The 22,917-nt window shown below is 39.9% G+C and overlaps 1 pseudogene; it reads left to right on the forward strand.

The window, feature by feature from the left end:
* The first annotated feature begins 4,284 nt into the window (after positions 1-4,284).
* LOC101718731 (eukaryotic initiation factor 4A-I pseudogene) lies at positions 4,285-5,532 on the forward strand (annotated as a pseudogene).
* Positions 5,533-22,917: the final 17,385 nt, after the last annotated feature.

Raw genomic sequence — 22,917 nt, forward strand, 5'->3', positions numbered from 1 at the left:
AGAGTGTTCCATCTCATTTCCCTTTGGGGTTGCTGTAGGTGATCTGGAAGTCTGGTTTTGAGACTTATTTACATGTTTTCTTGTTTTGACTGGGCCAGGGAGCTGTTAGCGCCTGCACAGATTACCTCCTCTGAGCTAGGTGAGGTGGGACAGGGGCCGGGAGCAGTGGTAGGGATGGTGACCCAAAAGCCCTTTCCTGTGAGCTGGGAGCAGCGGGAGGGATGGTGGCCTGGAAGCCACTTCCTCTGAGCCAGGAGCAGTGGGACAGAAGGTTTCCCAAAAGCCCTTTTCTCTGGACTGGGAGCAGCGGGAGGGATGGTGACTGGGAAGCCCCGTCCTCTGGACCAGGAGCAGTGGGACGACGGCTCAGAAGCCCCTACCTCTGGGACGGGAACAGTGGGACTCAGTACCGTGATCTGGTGGTCTGGTGTCCTCTGCGTCTTTGTGGTGTGGAACCAGGTGGCTGCCTGTCTGCAGTGGGCTGATTCGGTGACTTCCGCTTGACTCAGGACCTCTGTAGGGCATGCACAGACCTTCCTGTGTCCTGCGGGCTGATTTAGCGTGTTCTGTGCAACTCAGGACCTCAGTAGGGCATGAACAGACCTGCCTGTCTGCAGTGGGCTGATTCGGCATGTTCTGTGTGACTTAGGACCTTGGTAGGGCATGGGCAGACCTGCCTGTCTGCAGCGGGGTGATTCGGTGTCTTCCTCGCAACTCAGGACCTTGGTAGGGCATGCACAGACCTTCCTGTGTCCTGCGGGCTGATTCAGCGTGTTCTGTGCAACTCAGGACCTCAGTATGGTGTGCACAGACCTGCCTGTCTGCAGCAGGCTGATTCGGCATGTTCTGTGTGACTCAGGACCTCGGTAGGGCATGCACAGACCTGTCTGTCTGCAGCAGGGTCCAGTTTTCTTTCTCTTCACTTCTTTGTCTCCCTAATCTGTATGCCTTCCTACTCCACCTCCCTTCTTGGCCCTAGGAGCCTGAGATGGTAGCGGGGAGCTTCCTTCTGGGTGCTGGGGCCAGCTGAGCTTCACCACCCTAGGAGCCTTGGTCTGGTGGTCTGGTGTCCTCTGCATCTTTGTAGTGTGGAACCCCACAAAAATTTTATAAACACATGGAAACTGAACAACACACTTCTGAATAACCAATGGGTCACAGAGGAAATTAAAGAAGAAATCAGACAGTTTCTACCATTAAATGGCAATGCCAATACAATATATCAGAATCTATAGGACACAATGAAAGCAGTCTTATGAGGGAAATTCACAGGAATGAATACTCACGTTAGGAAAACAGAGCGAACTCAAATAAACAACCTGATGTTGAACCTCAAGCGTCTAGAGAAAGAAGAGCAGGACAAACCCAAAGCTCACACAAGGAGGAAATTGTAAAGATCAGAGCAGAAATCAATGCAATGGAGACTAAGAGAACAATACAAAAATCAATGCAGCAAAGAATTCGTTCTTTGAAAAAATAAACAAAATTGACAAACTCTTTGCCAATATTGTCAATAAAAAGGACAGAAAAGACCCAAATTCATGCAATTAGGGATGAAAATGGTGAAATTACAATGGACACAGCAGAAATCCAGAGGATCATCAATACCTACTTTGAGGACCTATATGCCAATAATATGAAAAACACAGAAGAAATGGACAGATTCCTAGACACACATAAATTACCAAAGTTGAACAAAGAAGACCTAAAAATTCTAAACAACACAATGTCAATCAACAAAATTGAAAACATAATTAAAAACTTACCAACAAAGAAAACCCTGGATCCTAATGGCTTCACTGATGAATTCTACAAGACATGTAGAGAAGAGCTATTGCCACTACTGTTTAAACTCTTCAATGAAATTGAAAGGGAAGCAATACTCCTGAATTTATTCCTGGAGGCAACCAACACCTTGAACACAAAAGCAGAGAAAGACTCAACCAAAAAAGGGAACTATAGGCCAATCTCACTAATGAATATAGATGCAAAAATCCTTAATAAGATACTGGCAAACAGAATGCAGAAGATCATCAAGAAGATCATACACCCTGACCAAGTGGAATTGATCCCAGGGATGCAGGGATATTTCAACATACACAAATCAATAAATGTAATACACTATATTAATAGAGATCAAGGACAAAACTGATATGATCATCTCAATAGATGCACAAAAAGTGTTTGACAAAATCCAGCATGCATTCATGATAAAAACCCTACAAAAAATTGGAATAGATGGTCTCTACCTCAAACTGATAAAAGCCATCTATGAAAAACCAATGGCCAATATCATACTAAATGATCAAAAACTGAAATTCTTTACAGTAAAATCAGGAACAAGACAAGGATGTCCACTATCACCACACTGTTCAATATAGTTTTGGAAACATTAGCCACAGCAATTAGACAAGAGAAAGAAATGAAAGGAATAAAGATAGGAAATGAAGAAATCAAACTGTCATTATTTATGGATGACATGATACTCTATATAGAAGACCCCAAGAATGCCACCAAAAGTCTTCTAGACTTAGTAAGCAAATTCAGTAGAATAGCTGGATACAAGATCAACATACAAAAATCAATAGCTTTCCTGTACACAAACAATATACTCACTGAGAGAGGAACTAGAGAAACAACTCTTCACAACAGCTTTCCCCAAAAAATGAAATATCTAGGAATCAACCTAATGAAAGAAATCAAAGACCTCTATTCTTAAAACTATAGCACTCTGAAAAATGAGATCAAAGAGGATATCAGAAAATTGAAAGACATCCCTTGCTCCTGGGTAGGAAGAACCAATATAGTGAAAATGGCCATACTTCCAAAACTGCTATATAGATTCAATGCAATTCCAATTGAGATCCCAGCAGCATACTTCACAGACCTTGAGAAACAATCCAAAAATTCATTTGGAACAAGAAGGGACCTAGAATAGCAAAAGCAATTCTAGGCAACAAAGATAGGGTAGGGGTATCCCAATCCCTAACTTGAAACTCTACTACAAAGCTACTGTGATAAAAACATCATGGTACTGTCAATGAAACAGACCTGAGGATCAGTGGAATGGATTAGAAGATGCAGAAACAACTCCAGACACACTTAGCCACCTCATCTTTGACAAAGGTGCCAAACACTCTCACTGGAGAAAAGATAGCCTCTTTAATAAATGGTGCTGGAAAAATTGGCTTTCAACTTGCCAAAGATTAGAAGAAGGCTCATATCTCTCACCATGCACTAATCTAAAATCAAAGTGGATCAAAGATCTAAATATTAGAACAGAAACACTAAACTGGCAGGAAAAGAGGTCAGATAGATCTCTTGAAGACATTGGCATAGGAAAAGATTTAATGAATAAACCTCAGTCTCATGTGAACTAGCACAAAGAATCAACAAGTGGGATCTCTTCTCATTAAAAATCTTCTGCACAGCAAGAGAAACAACCAAGAGCATAAAGAGACAACCAACAATGTGAACCAGCTGTTCCTCAGACAAAGGTCTACTATATAGAATATATAAAGAACTTTAAAAAATTCAGACCTCTCATATTTAAAGACCCAATCCATAAATGGGCATCTGAAATGAACAGACATTTCTCAGACAAAGAAGTAGAAATAGCAAATAAACATATTAAAAACTGTTCAACATCACTGGTCATTTGAGAGACGCAGATGAAAACAATGCTGAGATTCCACCTCACCCCAGAAAGAATGGCTGCTGTCAAGAAATGAACCAATAACAAATGCTGGCAGGACCATGGGGAAAAAGGAACACTTCTCCACTGTTGGAGGGAGTGCAGACTGGTGCGACCACTGTGGAAATCAGTGTGGAGATTCCTCAAAAAACTAGGATTAGGGGTCCCATTGACCCAAAATTCCCCTGCTGGGTGTCTTCCCCAAAGAATTAAAAGAATCATACCACAGTGATACATGTGCACCATGTTCATAGTGGCATAGTTTGTAATAGCAAAAACTTGGAAACAGCCCAATTGCTCATCAACTGGAGACTGGATAAAGAAAATGTGGTTTTCTTTTTTAAAAAATGAAGTTCTGGGGGCAGGGATTTAGCTCAGCAGTTCCACCGCCTGTCTCTCAAGAGCAAGGACCTGAGTTCAATCCTCCGTACCAAAAAACCCAAAAAAAACAAAACAAACCAAAAGAAAACAAAACAAACAAACAAACAAATGAAGTACTGCTCAGCAATAAAGAATGAGAACCTATAGACATGTATAGCTAAATGGATGCACATTGGGGCCATACTGTCAAGTGAAATTAATAGGACACATTGTTTCTAACAACCATGTCTTTGAGTCAGGATTCCCAATCCAGAGACAATGGCCCAGATGGGATGAAACCCAAAGGGGTCATCGAGAGTAATTGGATTGAGATTGTTGACAGCTTTGATGACACGAACCTCTCAGAATCCCTCCTCAGTGGCATCTACACCTATGTTTTTGAGAAACCCTCTACCATCCAGCAGTGTGCCATTCTTCCTTGTATCAAGGGTTATGATGTGATTCCTCAAGCCCAGTCTGGGACTGGGAAAACAGCTACATTTGCCATACCAATTCTGTAGCAGATTGAGTTAGATCTAAAGGCTACCCAGGCTTTGGTTCTGGCTACCACTTGAGAATTGGCTCAGCAGATACAAAAGGTGGTCATGGCATTAGGAGACTACATGGGTGCCTAATGTCATGACTGTACTGGGGGTACCAATGTGTGTGCTGAGGTACAGAAGCTACAGATGGAAGCTCCCCGTAGCATTGTGGGAAGCCTGGCTGCATGTTTGATATGCTTAACCAGAGATACCTGTCTCCCAAACACATCAAGATGTTTGTGCTAGATGAATCTGATGAAATGTTGAGCCAAGGATTCAAGGACCAGATTTATTACATATTCCAAAAGCTCAACAGCAACACCCAGGTGGTTCTATTGTCAACTACAATGCCTTCTGATGTGCTGGAGGTCACCAAGAAGTTCATGAGGGACCCCATTTGGATTCTTGCCAAGAAGGAAGAGTTGACCCTGGAGGGTATTCGCCAATTCTACATCAATGTGGAATGAGAGGAATGGAATCTGGACACATTGTGTGACTTGTATGAAACCCTGACCATCACCCAGGCAGTCATCTTCATTAACACCTGAAGGAATGTTGATCAGCTCACTGAGACGATGCATGCCTGAGACTTCACTGTCTCTGCCATGCATGGAGATATGGACCAAAAGGAAAGAGATGTGATCATGAGGGAGTTCTGGTCTGGCTCTAGCAGAGTATTGATTACCACTGGCTTGCTGGCCAGAGGCATTGATGTGCAGCAGGTTTCTTTAGTCATCATCTATGATCTTCCCACAAACAGGGAAAACTACATTCACAGAATTGGTCGTGGTGGGCATTTTGGCCGAAAGGGCATGGCTATTCACATCGTGACAGAAAAAAACAAAAGGACTCTTCAGGACATCGAGACTTTCTACAACACCTCCATTGAAGAGATGCCTCTTAATGTTCCTGACCTCATCTGAGAGGGGCTGTCCTGCTGCCTAGTCCCAATCAGAGTTCAATATTGGGGCTCTGAGGAGCAGCTGGAGGGGGGAGGGAAGGGAGTCAAGGGATGGACATCTTGTCAATTTTTTCTTCTTTTTTTCTTTGAATAAATGTCACTTTTTGAGGAAAAAAAATAATAGGACACATGTGTAAATAGTAACTAGTTTCTCTGGTGTAAGAAACTGAGTATAAATAAGGATCAAAATGTATAATAGATAATATGAAATAGGAAGAAAAGGTCCAAAGGGGAAGGGGTAGTAGAAGGGGTAGGAGAAAGGAAAGAAGGGAAAGGAATAAATATGAGAAAGGAAAAAATGGAAACAAAGTCTTTGTAAATATGGAGGGGTGTCTGCCACCTGCCTCGCAAGCACAAGGTCCCGAGTTCAATCCCTGGTACCAAAAAATAAATAAATAAATAGACAGAATAATAGGAAGAGGTGGAGGCGTTGAAGGGAGGGCAGGAGAATTGGGAAAAAATATAAGAACCAAGATAGATTATATAAAGGTACAAATTCCCAATAATGAATGTCAGCATATCGTATACCTAAAATGTACCAATAAAATTAATTAACAGGAAAAAAACAGACAAATAAGAAGACCTTGGCTTTGGTGCCCACTACCACCTTAAAAGAAGGAAAAAAAACCAAACCAGATTTATCATTGTTGTACCTACTTATAGACTACTCATTCTAATTTTTATATATTACAGCATTTTGTGAATCTACCACTTGTTCATTCTGCAGTCACAAGTAGTTAGTTTCCAGATTCAAGTTTGAATAGTGCATCTATGAGCATTCTTGTATATTTAATTTGGTGAACATAGTAAGCATCTCTCTTGGGTATACATTTCTAGGAGTAGAGATGCACATACTTGCTTATGTGCAATTTCATAAATACTGCTAGTTGTACCAAAAGGCTGTATAATGTATATTCCCAAAAACAGTAATAAGAATTGCATTTGTTCCACATCCTCACCAATACTTGCATTTGTCTCTTTGCCATTTTAGCCATTCTTGTGGTTGTACAATAACATTATGTAATTATTTAAATTTGCATTTTTCTTATCACTAATGAAGTTGATAATCTATTCATATGATAGTCTTGTTTATTTTGTTTCTTGTTGTTGTTGTTTGTTTTCCAGTACCAGGAATCAAACTCAGGACCTTGCACTTGCAAGGCAGGTGTGGTACACCTGAGCTAAATCCCCAGCCCCTTTTATTTTGTTTTAATGGTACAGGAAAGTTCCTTTTTCTTAATTGATATACCTAACATGAGGAATAATAACTTTATTGATGTTTTTTCCTTTTACTCTCCCATCCCTTCTCTACTTCCATAGTCAATTTTATCTAAAATCCTTATAATTGTATTATTTGATTTATCAGATTTAAATAATATGCTTTGACTTACAGTGAACATAGATAAGTGAGTTTATCAGGGGTGTTTTTGTTTTTCTTTGTAGTGCTAAGGATCAATCACATGATAGCAAGTGACCTATACTGAGCTATACTCTCAGCCTTACCCCAGAATTTCTGTTCTCTCCTCATCCAAGTTTTTGGCATTTGTGACAGGTTAATTTTCAACTTGATTGGCTTGAGATCTGCCTAGGGAATTAGTAAAGTACACTTCTGGATATGTCTGGGTGTGTTGTGGAGGTGTGACCCTGGGGAGTATATCTAGTCTCTGGCTCCTTTCTGTCTGGTGCTGCTCCCCTGCTCTGCTTCCTGGCTGCAATGAACCAGGCATATTTGCACTATCACACCCTTCCACCATGTTGTTTCTGCAGTGGAGCTAGCTGACTGTGGACTAAATCCCTGGAAACTGTGAGCCAAATTAAACTTCTCCTTTTAAATTGTGGGTGTTGGATATTTTTCCCCAGCAATGGGAAAACTAATGCAAAAGTTATCATATATCTACATTTTTAAAGTATAAATAATACTACCTATATTTTTATCTGTTGCTTTAGTACCTACCTGATGGAGACCACCCTGAGCAAGCCACAAATTTATAAACTGGCTTTTCATATTAAAAGTCTGAGTCTGCCTATTAGCCCACAATAGCTTGCCTAAAGAGCCAGCAGCTGGTGTATGGGACCAGAACAACTCCCCATGCCACTGGTCACAGCAGGGGTCTCAATGATCTGCTACACTGTGAAGTCTTGGATGGCAAGACAGCATTGCAGCGAATGTCAACATGACTTGTGCACAAAATTTCTATAGAAACAAAAATTAATCTAGGGGAAAAAACAAATTTCCCTTTAATCGATGATTTGTTTCTGGTAGAATGTTTTGTTCTTCTGTTGCCTTTTCAGTTTCAGATCTTTTGAACAGTCCAAATATCTTCAGTTGTAAGGGAGGAAAATCCTTTCCATAACCAACTTAGGTGTAATGACAGAGGCTCTCAAAATTAAACTAATAGGCTAATGGAAGAAAGAGCATCTAATGTTAATTAGTATTTACATGCACAAGCATTCACAATAATGGAGTGAACATCCATAAAGTAATTATATTTTGGACTTGTATATCCTTTGAACAAATTTTCTCAAATTCAATGCAGAAAAATCATGGGAGAGTGGCTATGAAATATATAGGGCAACTAATGGATGATGAGAGCCATTTAATAAGGTTTGCCTATATGAATCCATCCTAGTATTGACTCCCTATTTCTGATTAAAAGAATCACTCTTTGGGACCCAAACAGTAGGGGAATTTACTCCCTGCTTTTAGTAGATAAGGTAATGTAGAGAACTCTCCCTGCATCTGTTAATTGTCAGTTGCAGTCAGCTCAAACTAATCTTTATGCCAAAGGGATACTTTGGGTGGCATATTCTGATCCCGTTCACAAACCTTTTGTTTCCCCCAATTATATCTTGGGTAGTTAGAATTCATCTTCTAGATGTTTCCTTAAGAAAGTTTGACAAGAATAATATTTCTTGAATATCCCGTGTATAAAAATATCATATACTTTTCTGCTTGAAACACATGATTGAATTTTAAATCTTTGGCTTATGTGATTTCTTTCAATGCTATCTTGAAAATGCCACCCCAATAATGTCTTGTGTTGAATACCAGCAATTGCAAATTGCTTCCCAATGCTACCTCAGAGACAGATTGGTTTGAACAAATATGGTGGCCACACAGGGGGTATCACAATCCCCAACTGGAAACTATACTACAAAGCTACTGTGATAAAAACAGCATGGTATTGGCAAAGAAACAGACCCAAGGACCAGTGGAATAGATTAGAAGATGCAGAAACAACTCCAGACATGCTCAGCCACCTCATCTTTGAAAAAGGAGTCAACCACCCTCATTGGAGGAGAGATAGCCTATTTAATAAATGGTGTTGGAAAAACTGGATTTCAACCTGCCAAAGATTAAAACTAGACCTATACCTATCACCATGCACTAAACTAAGATTGAAGTGGATTAAAGATCTAAATATTAAAACAGAAACATTAAACTTGCTGGAAGATAAGTTAGGTAGAACTCTTGAAGACACTGGCATAGGAAAAGACTTTATGAACAAAAACTCTGTAGCACGGGAACTAGCACAAAGAATCAACAACTGGGATCTCATCTTATTAAAAAGCTTCTGCACTACAAAAGAAACCACCAGCAGAGCTAAGAGACAAACTACAATGTGGGAAAAAAATTTTAGCATCTGTTCTTCAGACAAAGGGCTACAATCTAGAATATATAAAGAACTGAAAAAAATCAGACCCCCCAAATTCAAAGACCCAATTCAAAAATAGGCATCTGAAATGAACAGATATTTCTCAGACAAAGAAGTAAAAGCAGCAAATAAACATATGAAAAAATGTTCAACATCATTGGTCTTCTGAGAGATGCAGATGAAAACAACATTGAGATTCCACCTCACCCCACAATGAATGGCTGCTAGGAAGAAACCAACCAATAACAAATGCTGGCAGGGGTGTGGGGAGAAAGCAACCCTTCTCCATTGTTGGTAGGAGTGCAGACTGGTGCAACCAGTGTGGAAATCAGTATGGAGATACCTCAAAGAACTAGGACTAGAGGTCCCATTTGACCCAAAATTCCCCTACTGGGTACCTTCCCAAAAGAATTAAAAGAATCATACCACAGTGATATATGTGCACCCATGTTTATAGTGGCACAGTTCATAATAGCTAAGGTTTGGAAACAGCCCAAGTGCCCATCAACTGAAAACTGGATAAAGAAGATGTGATTTTTTTATAAAATGGAGTACTACTCAGCCATAAAGAATGAAAAACTAGAGACATTTATAGCTAAATGGATTCATATTGAGGCCATACTCAAGTGAAATAAATAGGACACACATATAAATACTGAATAGTTTCTCTGGTGTGAGAAACTGAAAGTGTAAATAAGGATTAAAATGATTAAAATGAATAATTGATAATTTGAAATAGTAAGAACAGGTTTAAAGGGGTAGGGGAAGTGAGAGGGGAAGGGGAAAGGAAAGAAGGTAAAGGAAAAATTATAAGAAAAGGAAAAAATGGAAACAAAGTCTTTTTAGGGTGAAGGGAGCACAGGGAATGGGGAAAAAATAAGAACCAAGAGACATCATGTACAAGTCCAAGTACCCAATGATAAATGTAAATGTATTATATACCTAAAATGTAGCAATAAAAGAATTTAAGCAAAAAAATTATGGTGACCACAGGATTTGTACTCTGACCTAATCTGCTCATGAATTAACCTGGCTCCAAGAAGGCTTCCATCATAAACTCTTCTCATCTCCATTCTCTCATTCATTGCAAAAATGAGAATAGAATATTTTCTTCAGGATGGCTCTGTCACCACCAGGGAGATATTATTGCTGGATCATTGAAAGACCTGCAACACCAGCCTCTTTTGAAATTCCTTTTGCTTCTTTATTTCACCTTCTTCTCTGAGGCTTCTGCCAAACTCAGTTGATTTTGAAGGTTTTATACATACTTTTGAGTATGCAGATTATAAATGTCTTATGCGTATTGGTTAAGGTTCCTTAGAGGATCAGAATGTGTACATATATACATTCCAGTGGTCCATGTTGGAAGGCTAAAAAATCTGCAGTGGAAGCCTGCAGGAACTGGAGACAAACATCCAAAGGCAATGGCAAAGACCAGAGCTCCTCCAAAATTTCCTTCTTCTTTCCCTTTTTGTTCCATCCAGATTACAAGCCTACTGGTTTGTGCCATCCACATCAAGGGTGGATCTTCTCTCCTCAGTTTGTGAATCATCCACAGACACACCTAGAGTTTACTAACCTGCTAGGAGGTTCTTAATCAAGTCATCTTGGCACATCACAGTTAATCATAATCCACTCCTTGTCAACTTGACAACCAGGCACATCTCTTTAAACCATACTGAATCTCCAAATACAATGGCAAATTCACAACTACCCCTAACATGATACAACTATGCTGCATACTGTCTAGGTTACTTTCTTATTGCTGGAACAAAATACCCAACACTCCCAAGTTAAAAGAGAAGAGGTTTATTTTGGCTCACAGTTTGTTGAGGTTTCAGTCCGTAGTCAGCTGTTTCCAAGGCAGGGTGGCATGACAAAGGGGCATTGCAGAAGAGAACAATTCTTGGCATAGCAGGCAGAAAACAGGTTATACCTACAGTGATGCCATCAGGTTTCATCTCCCAATATCACACCTAGCTATAAACCCATCAGTAGACCAATCCAGTGATGAATATCATACACCCATGATCCAGTCACCTCCCAAAGCCCCACCTAGGAGAGGCTTCAGGGGGAGGCCTAGAGAGAAACCACAACATTCTGCCCCTCACCTCAAAAGACTCATGGGCATCTCTTTATGCAAAAGGCATTTAGTCCATCTCTAAGAGTTCCCAAAGTCCCAACAGTTTCATCATTGCTACAAAGTCCAAGTCCAAAGTCTCTTCTGAGATTTAAGGCAAACTCTTAGTGGCAAGCCCCTGTACAAATGAAAAGAAAGGGGCCAGGGATTTAGCTCAGTGGTTTCGCCACCTGCTGCACAAGTGCAAGGACCCGAGTTTGATCCCTGGTACCAAAAACAAGAAAAGAAAGTTAAATATTTCCAACATTCAGTGGCATAGGATAAACATTTCCAAAAGGATGGAAAGAAATGGGACCAAAATCCAGCAGGGCAAACATTAAATCCCATAGTTCCATGTCCAGCATCCTGGGCAATCCATAGCAAGATGTGACCTCCAAAGGGCTTAGGTGGCCTTGCCCCTATGGCACTACCAGTGGTTCTATCCCTCATGGCCTCTTTCTTGGGCTGGTTTTGCTCACACCTTGCAGCTTTCCTCAGAATTTCCACATTCTTGGCTTTGGGCAAAAAGCCAAATAACCTAATTTTAAAATGGCCAAAGAATTTAAAATGAGCAAGGAGCTAACAGTACATAAAAGTGCTTAACATTACTCATCATCAGGGAACTGTAAATTAAAACCAATGAGAGATCATGTCACATCTGTTAGGATGACTACTATTATGAAAAAGACAGCTAGAGGCTGGGGATTTAGCTCAGTGGCACCTCGCTTCCCTTGCAAGTGTGAGGTCCTGAGTTCCATCCCCAGTATCAAAAAAAAAGAAAGACAGCTGGGTGTGGTAACACACACCTGTAATCCCAGCACTCAGGTGGCTGAGGCAAGAGAGTCACCAAGAGTTTGAGGCCAGCCCTGGGCTACATCAGAAGTCCAAGGCCAGCCTGTGTTATTGGGAATGTAAACTGGTAAGGTCATTATAGAAAACAGTATAGAGGAATCTCAAAAAATCAAAAACATAACTCTGATATGATTCAGTTATCCCACTTCTGAGTATATATCTGAAGGAAACAAAGTCAGTATCTCAAAGAGCTATCGGCACTCCCATGTTCACTGTGACATTATCTACAATAGCCAAGAAATGAAACCAATCTAAGTGTTCATCAGTGGATGAATGGACAAAGAAACTGTGTCTGGAGGCTGGGGATGTAGCTCAGTGGCACAACACCTGCCTGGCAAGCATGAGGCCTGGAGTTTGATTTCCGGTACCAAAAAATAAAATATAAATCTTATAATTCTTTGGAAAAAAAAACAAACTGTGGCTGTCTGTATATAGATGACTTATATTCAGCCATTAAAAAAAAAAGGAGGGCCGGGGATTTAGTTCAGTGGTTCCACCACCTTCCCTACAAGTGCAAGGACCCAAGTTTGATCCCTGGTACCAAAAAAAAAAAGAAGGAAATCCTGCCATTTGAACCACCTGAATGAACCTTAAGGGATTATGCTAAGTGAAATAAATCAGTCAGAGAAAGACAAACATTTTATAACTCACTTATATGTATAATCTAAAAATTCAAACTCATAGAAACAAAGTAGCATGGTGTTTGTCAGGTGATGGGGTGAGGAAAATGGAGAGATGGCTAAAGGGTATAAACTTTTACTCATAAACCACATACGTTCTGGAAATCTAATTCATAGCATGGAGAGGATGGTTAACAATTCTTCATTGTATTCCTGAAATTTGCTAACAGAATATTTCAAATATCCTCACCACACATACACAACAAAGGTGTGAGGTGATGGATGTGTTAACTAACTCATCTATGCTAATTAACAATCCAAACATGTCATATTATCACCTTGTACACCTTAAATATATATAATTTTATTTTAATCTCAATAGAGATAATAAATATATGAAAGAAGGAAGGAAAGGAAAAAGGAAGAAAGAGAGGAACAAAGGGAGGAAAATAAGATGAAGGAAAGAAAAAAGATTCAGCTTTAACTGTCCATTCTACAGAGGAATCATTTGCATACATTAACACAAGATTAAATGCTTTTTCTTTACAAAAATTTATCAGACTGCTTTAAATTTCTTCACACAACCCTCTCCTTTTGACTTTTTCCCCTAGACATAATAGCAGAGGCACTTATTCCTACAAACGATATTTAAGGGCTGTTTCCATCAGATAAAATTAAATGTAGACACTTGTAAAATATTCATATTCATTTCTAATTGATTTCAGATCTTATATAAGCTATTTTTGCCAATAATGCACATCTTGTGTTTCCTATTAGATTTTTGTCCCCAATATAAAATAATCAATTAGTCCATTACTGAGTGGGAACCTGAGTCTCCTCCCATATTTCATCAATATCTCCCTCTTTTTAATTGATGTAGGCTTCTACTTTGGTTGATGATATCCTTTTATTGCTCAAAACCACAAACATATTTTAAGTGATAATTATCTACCAATTAGAAGAATAGCAAGAATGGGAACCACGTTTATTTAGGGTTTTAAAAAGCCATAAAACACTATACTAAGAAATTTATATTTAATCCCAGTTTTATAGATGAGGATTATTTTTTATTATTATTTATATATTCATTGGTACATTTTAGGCATACAATACATTTACATTTTTTCTTGGGTGCTTGTACCTGTACAGGTTGTATCTTTGTTCTTATTTTTCCCCCATTACCTATGTGCCCTTCACTCCCACCACCCTTCTCTATTTACATAGACTTTGTTTCCTTTCTTTTCTACCTTTCTCATAATTTTTCCTTTCCTTTCTTCCCTTACCCCTTCCCCTCCTGCCACCCCTCCACCTTTGGACCTTTCCCTATTTCAAATTATCAATTATTCTTTGTAATCATTTTCATCCTTATTTACACTTTCTGTTTCTCACACTAGAGAAACTACTCATTATTTACACGTGTGTCCTATTTATTTCACTTAAGAGTATGGCATCAGTATGCATCCATTTAGCTATAAATGTCTCTAGTTTCTCATTCTTTATGGCTGAGTAGTACTCCATTTTATAAAAGAATGACATCTTCTTTATCCAGTTTCCAGTTGATGGGTACTTGGGCTGTTTCCAAACCTTAGCTATTACGAACTGTGCCACTATAAACATAGGTGCACATATATCACTGTGGTATGATTCTTTTAATTCTTTGGGGAAGATACCCAGCAGGGGAATAACTGGGTCAAATGGGACCTCTATTCCTAGTTCTTTGAGGTATCTCCATACTGACTTCCACAGTGGTTGCACCAGTCTGTACTCCCACCAACAATGGAGAAGGGTTCCTTTCTCTCCACACCCCCGCCAGCATTTGTTATTGGTTGATTTCTTGATAGCACCCATTCTTGGTGGGTTGAGGTAGAATCTCAGTGTTGTTTTCATCTGCATCTCTCAAATGACCAGTGATGTTGAACATTGTTTCATATATTTATTTGCTGCTTTTACTTCTTTGTCTGAGAAATGTCTCTTCATTTTGGATGCCCATTTTTGAATTGGGTCTTTGAATTTGGGGGGTCTGATTTTTTTCAATTCTTTATATATTCTAGATAGTAGACCTTTGTCTGAGGTATAGATGCTAAAAATTTCTTCCCATATTGTAAGCTGTCTCTTAGCTCTGTTGGTAGTTTCTCTTGCTGTCCAGAAGCTTTTTAATAAGATGAGATCCCAGTTGATGCTTTGTGGTAGCTCCTGTGTTACTGAAGCTATGTTGATAAAGTCTTTCCTATGCCAATGTCATTGAGAGTTCTACCTAACTTATCTTCCAGCAAGTTTACTATTTCTGTCTTGATATTTAGCTCTTTAATCCTCTTCGATCTTAGTTTAGAGCATGGTGATAGGTATGAGTCTAGTTTTAATTTTTGGCAGGTTGAAATCCAGTTTTTCCAACACCATTTATTAAATAGGCTATCTCTCCTCCAATGAGGGTGTCTGACTCCTTTTTCAAAGATGAGGTGGCTGAGCATGTCTGGAGTTGTTTCTGCATCTTCTAATCTATTCCACTGATCCTCGGGTCTGTTTCTTTGCCGATACCATGCTGTTTTATCACAGTAGCTTTGTAGTATAGTTTCCAGTTGGGGATTGTGATACCCCCAGGCATGTCTCTGTTGCCTAGAATTGCTTTTGCTATTCTAAGTTTCTTCTGCTTCCAAATGAATTTTTGAGTTGTTTTCTCTAGTTCTGTGAAGTATATTGTTGGAATTTCAATCGGTATTGCATTAAATCTATATAGTAGTTGTGGAAGTATGGCCATTTTCACTATATTGATTCTTCCTACCCAGGAACAAGGGATATCTTTCTATTTTCTTATATCCTCTTCGATCTCCTACTTCAGAGTGCTGTAGTTTTTAGTGTAGAGGTCTTTTGCTTCCTTTGTTAGGTTGATTCCTAGATATTTCATTTTTTAGATGCTATTGTAAAAGGAATTATTTCCTGAATTTCTCTCTCAATGAGTCTGCTATTTGCATATAAGAAGGGTATTGTTTTTTGAGTGTTGACCTTATATCCAGCTACTCTACTGAATCTGTCAATTAGGTCTACAAGGCTTTTGGCTGAGTTTTGGGGGTCTTCTACATAAAGCATCATATCATCAGCAAATAATGACAGTTTAACTTCTTCCTTTCCTATCTTTATTCCTTTTATTTCTTTCTCTTGTCTAATTGCTATGGCTAATGTTTCCAGAACAATATTGAACAGGAGTGGTGATAGTGGGAATCCTTGCCTTGTTCCTGATTTTACTGTGAAAGTTTTCAGTTTTTAACCATTTAGTATGATGTTGGCTATTGGTTTTTCATAGATACCCTTAATCAGGTTGAGATAAAGACCTTCTATTACAATATTCTGTAGCATTTTTATCATAAATGGGTGTTGGATTTTGTCAAATGCCTTTTCTGCATCTCTTGAGATAATCATATGGTTTTTGTCCTTGACTCTGTTAATATAGTGTATTACATTTATTGATTTAAGGATGTTGAACCATCCTTGGATCCCTGGGATAAATCCGACTTGGTCAGGGTGTATGATCTTCTTGATGACCCACTGTATTCTCTTTGCCAGTATCTTCTTGAAGATTTTTGTATTTCATTAATTTTTTCATTTCATATGTTCATTAAGGAGGTTGGTCTGTAGTTCTCTTTTTGGATTGGGTCTTTCCCTGGTTTTGGAATCAAAGTAACACTTGCTTCCAGGAAAGAATTTGGAAGCCTTGCTTCCCTTTCAATTTCCTTGATGAGTCTAAAGAGTAATGGAGATAGTTCTTCTTTAAATGTCTTATGGAATTCAGCAGTGAAGCCATCAGGACCTGGGCTTTTCTTTGTTCATAAATTTTTTATTACATTTTCAATTTCACTCATTATTGGGGTGTTTAGGATTTCTATATCTTTTTCATTTAACTTAGTCAATTTGTATGTATCTAGGAATCTGTCCATTTCTTCTGTGTTTTCCATTTTATTAGACTACAGGTTCTCAAAGTAGGTATTGATGATCCTCTGAATTTCTGCTGGATCTGTTGTGGCTTCACGTTTTTCATTCTTAATTGCATGGATTTGAGCCTTTTCTTTCCTTTTTTTGATAAGGTTGGCTAAAGGTTTATCAATTTTATTTATTCTTTCAAAAATCAGCTCTTCAATTCATTGATTTTTTTGTATCATTCTCTTAGTATCCATTGCATTGATTTCTGCTCAAATCTTTATAATTTCCTTTCTTGTATGAGCTTTGGGCTTGTTATGCTCTTCTTTTTCTAGGAGCTTGAGGTTCTGCATTAGGTTATTTAACTGAGTTCTCTCTGTTGTCCTAACATGGGCATTCACTGCTATGAATATCCCTCATAGAACTGCTTTCATTTTGTCCCACAGATTCCTGTATGTTGTACTGGCATTATCATTTACTTGTAGAAACTGTATAATTTCTTCTTTAATTTCCGCTGTGACTGATTGGTTGTTCAGGAGAGTGTTATTCAATTTCCATGTGTTTGTGGGTGTTTTGTGGTTTCCTTGTATGTGATTTGTTTCTTTTCTCTGACTGCTTGTAGAACTTTGTTCCTCTGTTGAGTTTCTGGAATCTTAACAAATATATGCCTATGTGTAGATTTTTTTTGATCAAGGCTAGTTGGAGTCCTATATGCCTCACTTATCTGTATGTCAAGCTCTCTTCCCCTGCTTGGGAAGTTTTCTGCCATTATTTCTGTGAAGAGTTTTTTTATGTCACCTGCACTCTCTCCTGTTTCTTCATTGACTCCAATGAGTCTTATGTTATTCTTCTTTGCATCATCTAGCAGCTGCTAGATTGATTTCTCATGTTCCCTTATAATTTTGAAGCAATTTTTCTTTTCCTGGTCATTAATTGCAATCTTTTATTCTATATCTGAAATTCTGTCCTCACATTGGCTCATTCTGCTGTGTAGACTTTCAATGGAGTTTTTCATCTCCTGGAAATCTATTTGCATCTGTTTTATGGATTCCATTTGTTTTCTATGTTGAGATTCCATCATGTTCCTCAGGTCCTCTCTAGATTTATTAATCATGTCGTGCACTAGGAGCGCAATCTCTGCTGTTATCTGAGAAATTATTTCTGGTTTCATTTTTTCCAGATCTCCTTTTGTTGCCAGTTCAGTATGAGAGTGTTCCATCTCATTTCCCTTTTGGGTTGCTGTAGGTAATCTGGAAGTCTGGTTTTGAGGCTTATTTATGTGTTTTCTCATTTTGACTGGGGTGGGGGCTGTTGGCACCTGCACAGATTACCTCCTCTGAGCTGGGAGAGGTGGGACAGGGGCCAGGAGCAGCAGTAGGAATGGTAGCCCAAAAGCCCTTTCCTCTGAGCTGGGAGCAGTGGGAGGGATGGTGGCCAGGAAGTCCCTTCCTCTGAACCAGGAGCAGTGGGATGGTGGCTCAAAAGCCCCTACCTCTGGGCTGGGAGCGGTGGGAGGAATGGTGGCCCAAAAGCCCTTTCCTATGGGCTGGGACCAGTGGGAGGGATGGTGGCCAGGAAGCCCCTTCCAATGGACCAGAAGCAGTGGGACAGCAGCTCAGAAGCCCTTACCTCTGAGCCGGGAGCAGCGGGAATCAGTACCATGGTCTGGTGGTCCGGTGTCCTTTGTGTCTTTGTAGTGTGGAACCAGTGGCTCTACAGAGGAGTGGGGGGGGGGGTCCAGTGGATTGTTGCTGGGGCATGGGCTGTGTGGTTTCTTATGTTATTGATCTCCAATTTTTTTTTTATTTGGTACTGGGGATTGAACTCGGGTACTTGTGCTTGCGCAGCAGGCGGCAAAACAACTAAGCAAAATCTCCGGGCCTTGATCTCCAATTTTACTGCACTATGGTCTGATAATATACAGGGGATAACTTTGATTCTTTTACATTTACTTAGATATGTCCTATGAGCTAGCATGTGATCTATTTTTGAGAATGACCCTTGTGCAGCTGAAAAGAATGTGTATTCTGATTTTGTGGGGTGGAACACTCTATAAACATCTATTAAGTCCATTTGTTCAATAGCTTGGTTCAGTTCTAGAATTTCATTGTTAATTTTTTTCCTAGATGATCTGTCTATTTGTGATACAAGGGTGTTGAGGTCCCCCACTACAATTGTGTTATTGTTTATTTGGTTTTTCATGTCCATTAATATTTGTTTTGTATAGTTGGGTACATTCGTATTTGGTGCATATATATTTAGGATTGTCATCTCTTCCTCTTGGATTGTTCCTTTCACAAGGATGTAGTGACCATCTTTGTCTCTCTTAGTTTTAGTTTGAAATCTACTTTGTCTGCAAATAAGATTGCTATACCTGCTTTTTTCTGGGGTCCTGTTGTGTGGAGAACTGCTTTCCATCCTTTTACTTTCAGTCTATGAATTTCCTTTTGAGTTAGGTGTGTTTCTTGTACACAGAATATTGCTGGGTTTTGCTTCTTAATCCATTGTCAGTCTATATCTTTTGATTGGTGAATTGAGGCCATTAACATTGATAGTTATAATTGACAGATATTGACTAATTCTTGCCATGTTGTTTTATTGTTGTTGGCTCTTTTCTTATATTTTCCCCTCTCCCTTTAGTGCCTTACCTGGCTTGGTGCCTTCTCTCTGCTGGGCCTCATGGAGTTGTAACCTTCATTGTCTTTTTCTAGGATATTGCTTAAAATTGTTTGGAGTGCTGGTTTAGTGTTCATGAAATTTCTCAGGTGTTCTTTGTCATCAAAGTATCTAATTTCCCCATTGATTTTGAAAGACAATTTTGCCAGATACAACAGTCTAGGTTGGAAGTTATTTTCTTTTAGGGCTTGAAATACTTCACTCTAGGCTCTCCTTGATTTGAGGGTTTGTGTTGAGAAATCTGCCATGATTCTGATGGGCTTTCCTTTGTAGGTGATTTGTTTCTTTTCTCTAACTGCCTGTAGAATTTTGTTCTTCTGTTGGGGTTCTGGGATCTTGACTATTATATGTCTAGGTGTAGAATTTTTTTGATTGTGGCTGGGTGGAGTTCTATATGCCTCACTTATCTGTGTGTCAGATTCTCCACCTCTGTCTGGGAAGTTTTCTACTATTACTTCTATGAACAGTTTTTTTATGTCAATTGTACTTTCTCCTGTTTTTTCATGGACTCCTATGAGTCTTATGTTATTCTTCTTTGCATCATCTAGCAGCTGTTGGATTGATTTCTCATGGTCCCCTACTATCTTTAAGAAATCTCTCTATTCATGGTCCTTAACTGAGATCCTGTCTTCTATATCTGATATTCTGTCTTCAGATTCTCTTAGTCTCCTCTGCATGCTTTTAATGGAATTTTTAATCTCCTGAATATCTGTTTGAATCTGTTTCATGGATTCTATTTCTTTCTTATGTTGGACAATAATGGTTTCCATTTCTTTCTTATGCTGGGCATTAGTGGCTTCCAGCATGTTTCTGATTTCATCTATTTTCTTGTCTGTTTCTGCTCTAGAGCCTCTAATCATGTCTTTCACTCTACTCACCATCTCTGTATTTATCCGGGAGATTATTTCTGCTTTGAATTTTTCTAGAGCCTCATGTATCTGCTTTGTTACTTCCTGTGCTATCAGTTCAGGGTGTCCAGGTGGTTGATTATCAGGCTTTTCCACCTCATTTCCCCCAGAATTTCCTTTTTGTGGTGTGGAAGCCTGCATTTGTGCCTTGCTTAAATGTCTTCTCATTTTTGTTTTTGGTACTGTCCTTGGTTTAATTCCTGGGTTGATATTTCAAAATTGCTTAATGTAGGTATCTTTGTTGCTTGTGTTTAAAACCCTTGTGGAATGATTGCTTTTCAGAGGTGTCTTCCAGATATGGCTTGTGTTTAAGTTTTGAGGCTCTAATGACTCTGAGGCTATTTTATTTTCCTTACACCTGGAAGGAAAACTAATTAGATCAACCACAACATATTAGGCCAAATGTTACAATCAGCAATACCGTAGCATCAAGCGCAGTTTAGGAAATGACAATTTGTGGTAGTTATTAATCTATCACACTTAACTATGTGAAGTATAATCCCCTGTGCCTCTGTAGTGTGGGACCAGGTAGCAGAAGAGCCAGAAGGCAGGGGGGATGGAACTGGGCCTTGCAGGTGCCCCCTCAGCTAAGTGGAGCATCAGATGAAGGCAGGGCTCCAAGCCACTCCTGGGACCTCACCATGCCATGGACAGGAACTGGAACACAGTCAAGCAGCCTGAGGCTGCTTGGCCTACCCACAGAGAGAAGCGCCGGATGAAGGCCTAGATGAAGACTTAAAAGGATCAAATAATATGGTAGTGACAGAGAGCAGACTTCTAACCAGGTGTGTCTAGTGCTAACCACAGTAACTTCTGAGGCTGAGCCATGGTTACTCTGCCAAGCACTGCTGAGAACTATGTTATCTCTCTGAGCTGGAGAGTGATCACACACAATCTTATGGATGCAACTATTGACAAAGAGGAAAGGGAAAGGGGCCCACTCTCTCTGCAAACTTTATCGCTTCTTTCTGCCCCACACAGGCATTTGCATGGATGCCAAGCTCTCCTGGGGCTGAGTGAGCACTTGGCAGGAGACTTATATGGGCCAGGCTGCACCAGCTGTAAAAGATAACCCAGAAGTTATTTGTTCCATGGCTGATTCTGCAGCTCAGATTTTAGCTCGGGTATGGGTAAACCTGCCTTTCATGTTTCAGTGATTCAGCTGGTGCACAGTCTTGGCACGTGTACAGTATAGTTTTGTGTAAATAGTACTTTCCTGACATACCCTTGTTAAGTAACAGGAGGTATAACATGAGCTACAAGGGTGGTTTCCTTCTATTTCTCCTATAAATAGCATCTCCACAGTCTCCATTGTTTCCTGCTGGGCTGCAATAGAAAACAATTCTCACAGGAAGAAAGATGAAAAAGACATTGTCATTGCCCTCAAGAAGCTCCTGTCTAGTGGAGTGGATGAAAGCTGAGCTGCACTGCTTATGTAACAAGTGACATGTGCTCAAACAGGTCCAATCGGAGGACTATAAGAAAACACAACAGGTCTGATGAATTGCAGGAAAGAGGAATGATTGTGCAAGAGGTTATATTCAAATAGGACTTAAAAGGTTGTCAGGGTTGCCACTGGAGGGAGGGGAAATAGTTTTCCAGGAATATAATACTACAGGGACAAATGCACAGAGTCCACACAAGGACAAAGACACTCAAGAGCATGTCCCCAAGTCCAAATCTTTAAATTCTAATGTACAAACACCAAAACTGGTGAGTCACATGGAACATGCCAAATCAGCCCATGCCCTGGCAACAATCCACTGGACAATCCCCTGCTCTGCTATACAGCCACCTGGTTCCATATTACAAAGACACAGAGGACACCGGACCAACAGACAACAGCACTGAGTCCTGCTGCTCCCAGCCCAGGGGGCAGAGAAGCTCAGCCAGTCCCAGAACCCAGAAGGAAGGTCCCTGCTTCCGTCCCAGGCTCCTAGGGCAGAGAAGCTCAGCCGGTCCCAGAACCCAGGAGGAAGCTCACTGCCTCCATCCCAGGCTCCTAGGGCAGAGAAGGTGAGCCGGTCCCAGCACCTGAAAGGAAGCTCCCCTGCTGTCATCCCAGGCTCCTAGGGCACAGAAGGTGAGCCAGTCCCAGCACCCAGAAGGAAGGTCCCTAGGGAAGGTGAGCTGCATGGGTGCCAGAAGCACCACCCCTGTGGAAATTAGAAAACACATCAGCAAGCCTCAAAAACACAGTTCCACATCACCTACAGCAACCCCAAAGGGAAATGAGGTGGAACAATCTGATACTCAACCACCTGGATTCTCTGAACTGGCAACAAAAGAGGATCTGGGAAAAATGAAATCAGAAATAATTACTCAGATAACAGCAAAGATTGTGCTCATGGTGCAAGACATGATTAATAAATCTAGAGAGGACACATAAAAAAATAGAGGATCTGAGGAACATGATGGAATGCCAACATAGGAAACAAATGGAATCCATAAAACAGATACAAACAGCTTTCCAAGAGATTAAACACTCCATTGAAAGTCTGCACAGCAGCATGAACCAATGTGAGGATAGAATTTCACATACAGAAGATAAGATTGCAATTAGTGAGGAGAAAAGAAAAATTGCTTTAAAATTGTAAGGGAACACGAGAAATCAATCCAG

Source organism: Heterocephalus glaber, unplaced genomic scaffold (genome assembly GCF_053883595.1).
Source record: "Heterocephalus glaber isolate CG9 unplaced genomic scaffold, H.glaber_assembly_v1.0 deba00000621, whole genome shotgun sequence".
Classification (NCBI taxonomy): Eukaryota; Metazoa; Chordata; class Mammalia; order Rodentia; family Bathyergidae; genus Heterocephalus; species Heterocephalus glaber.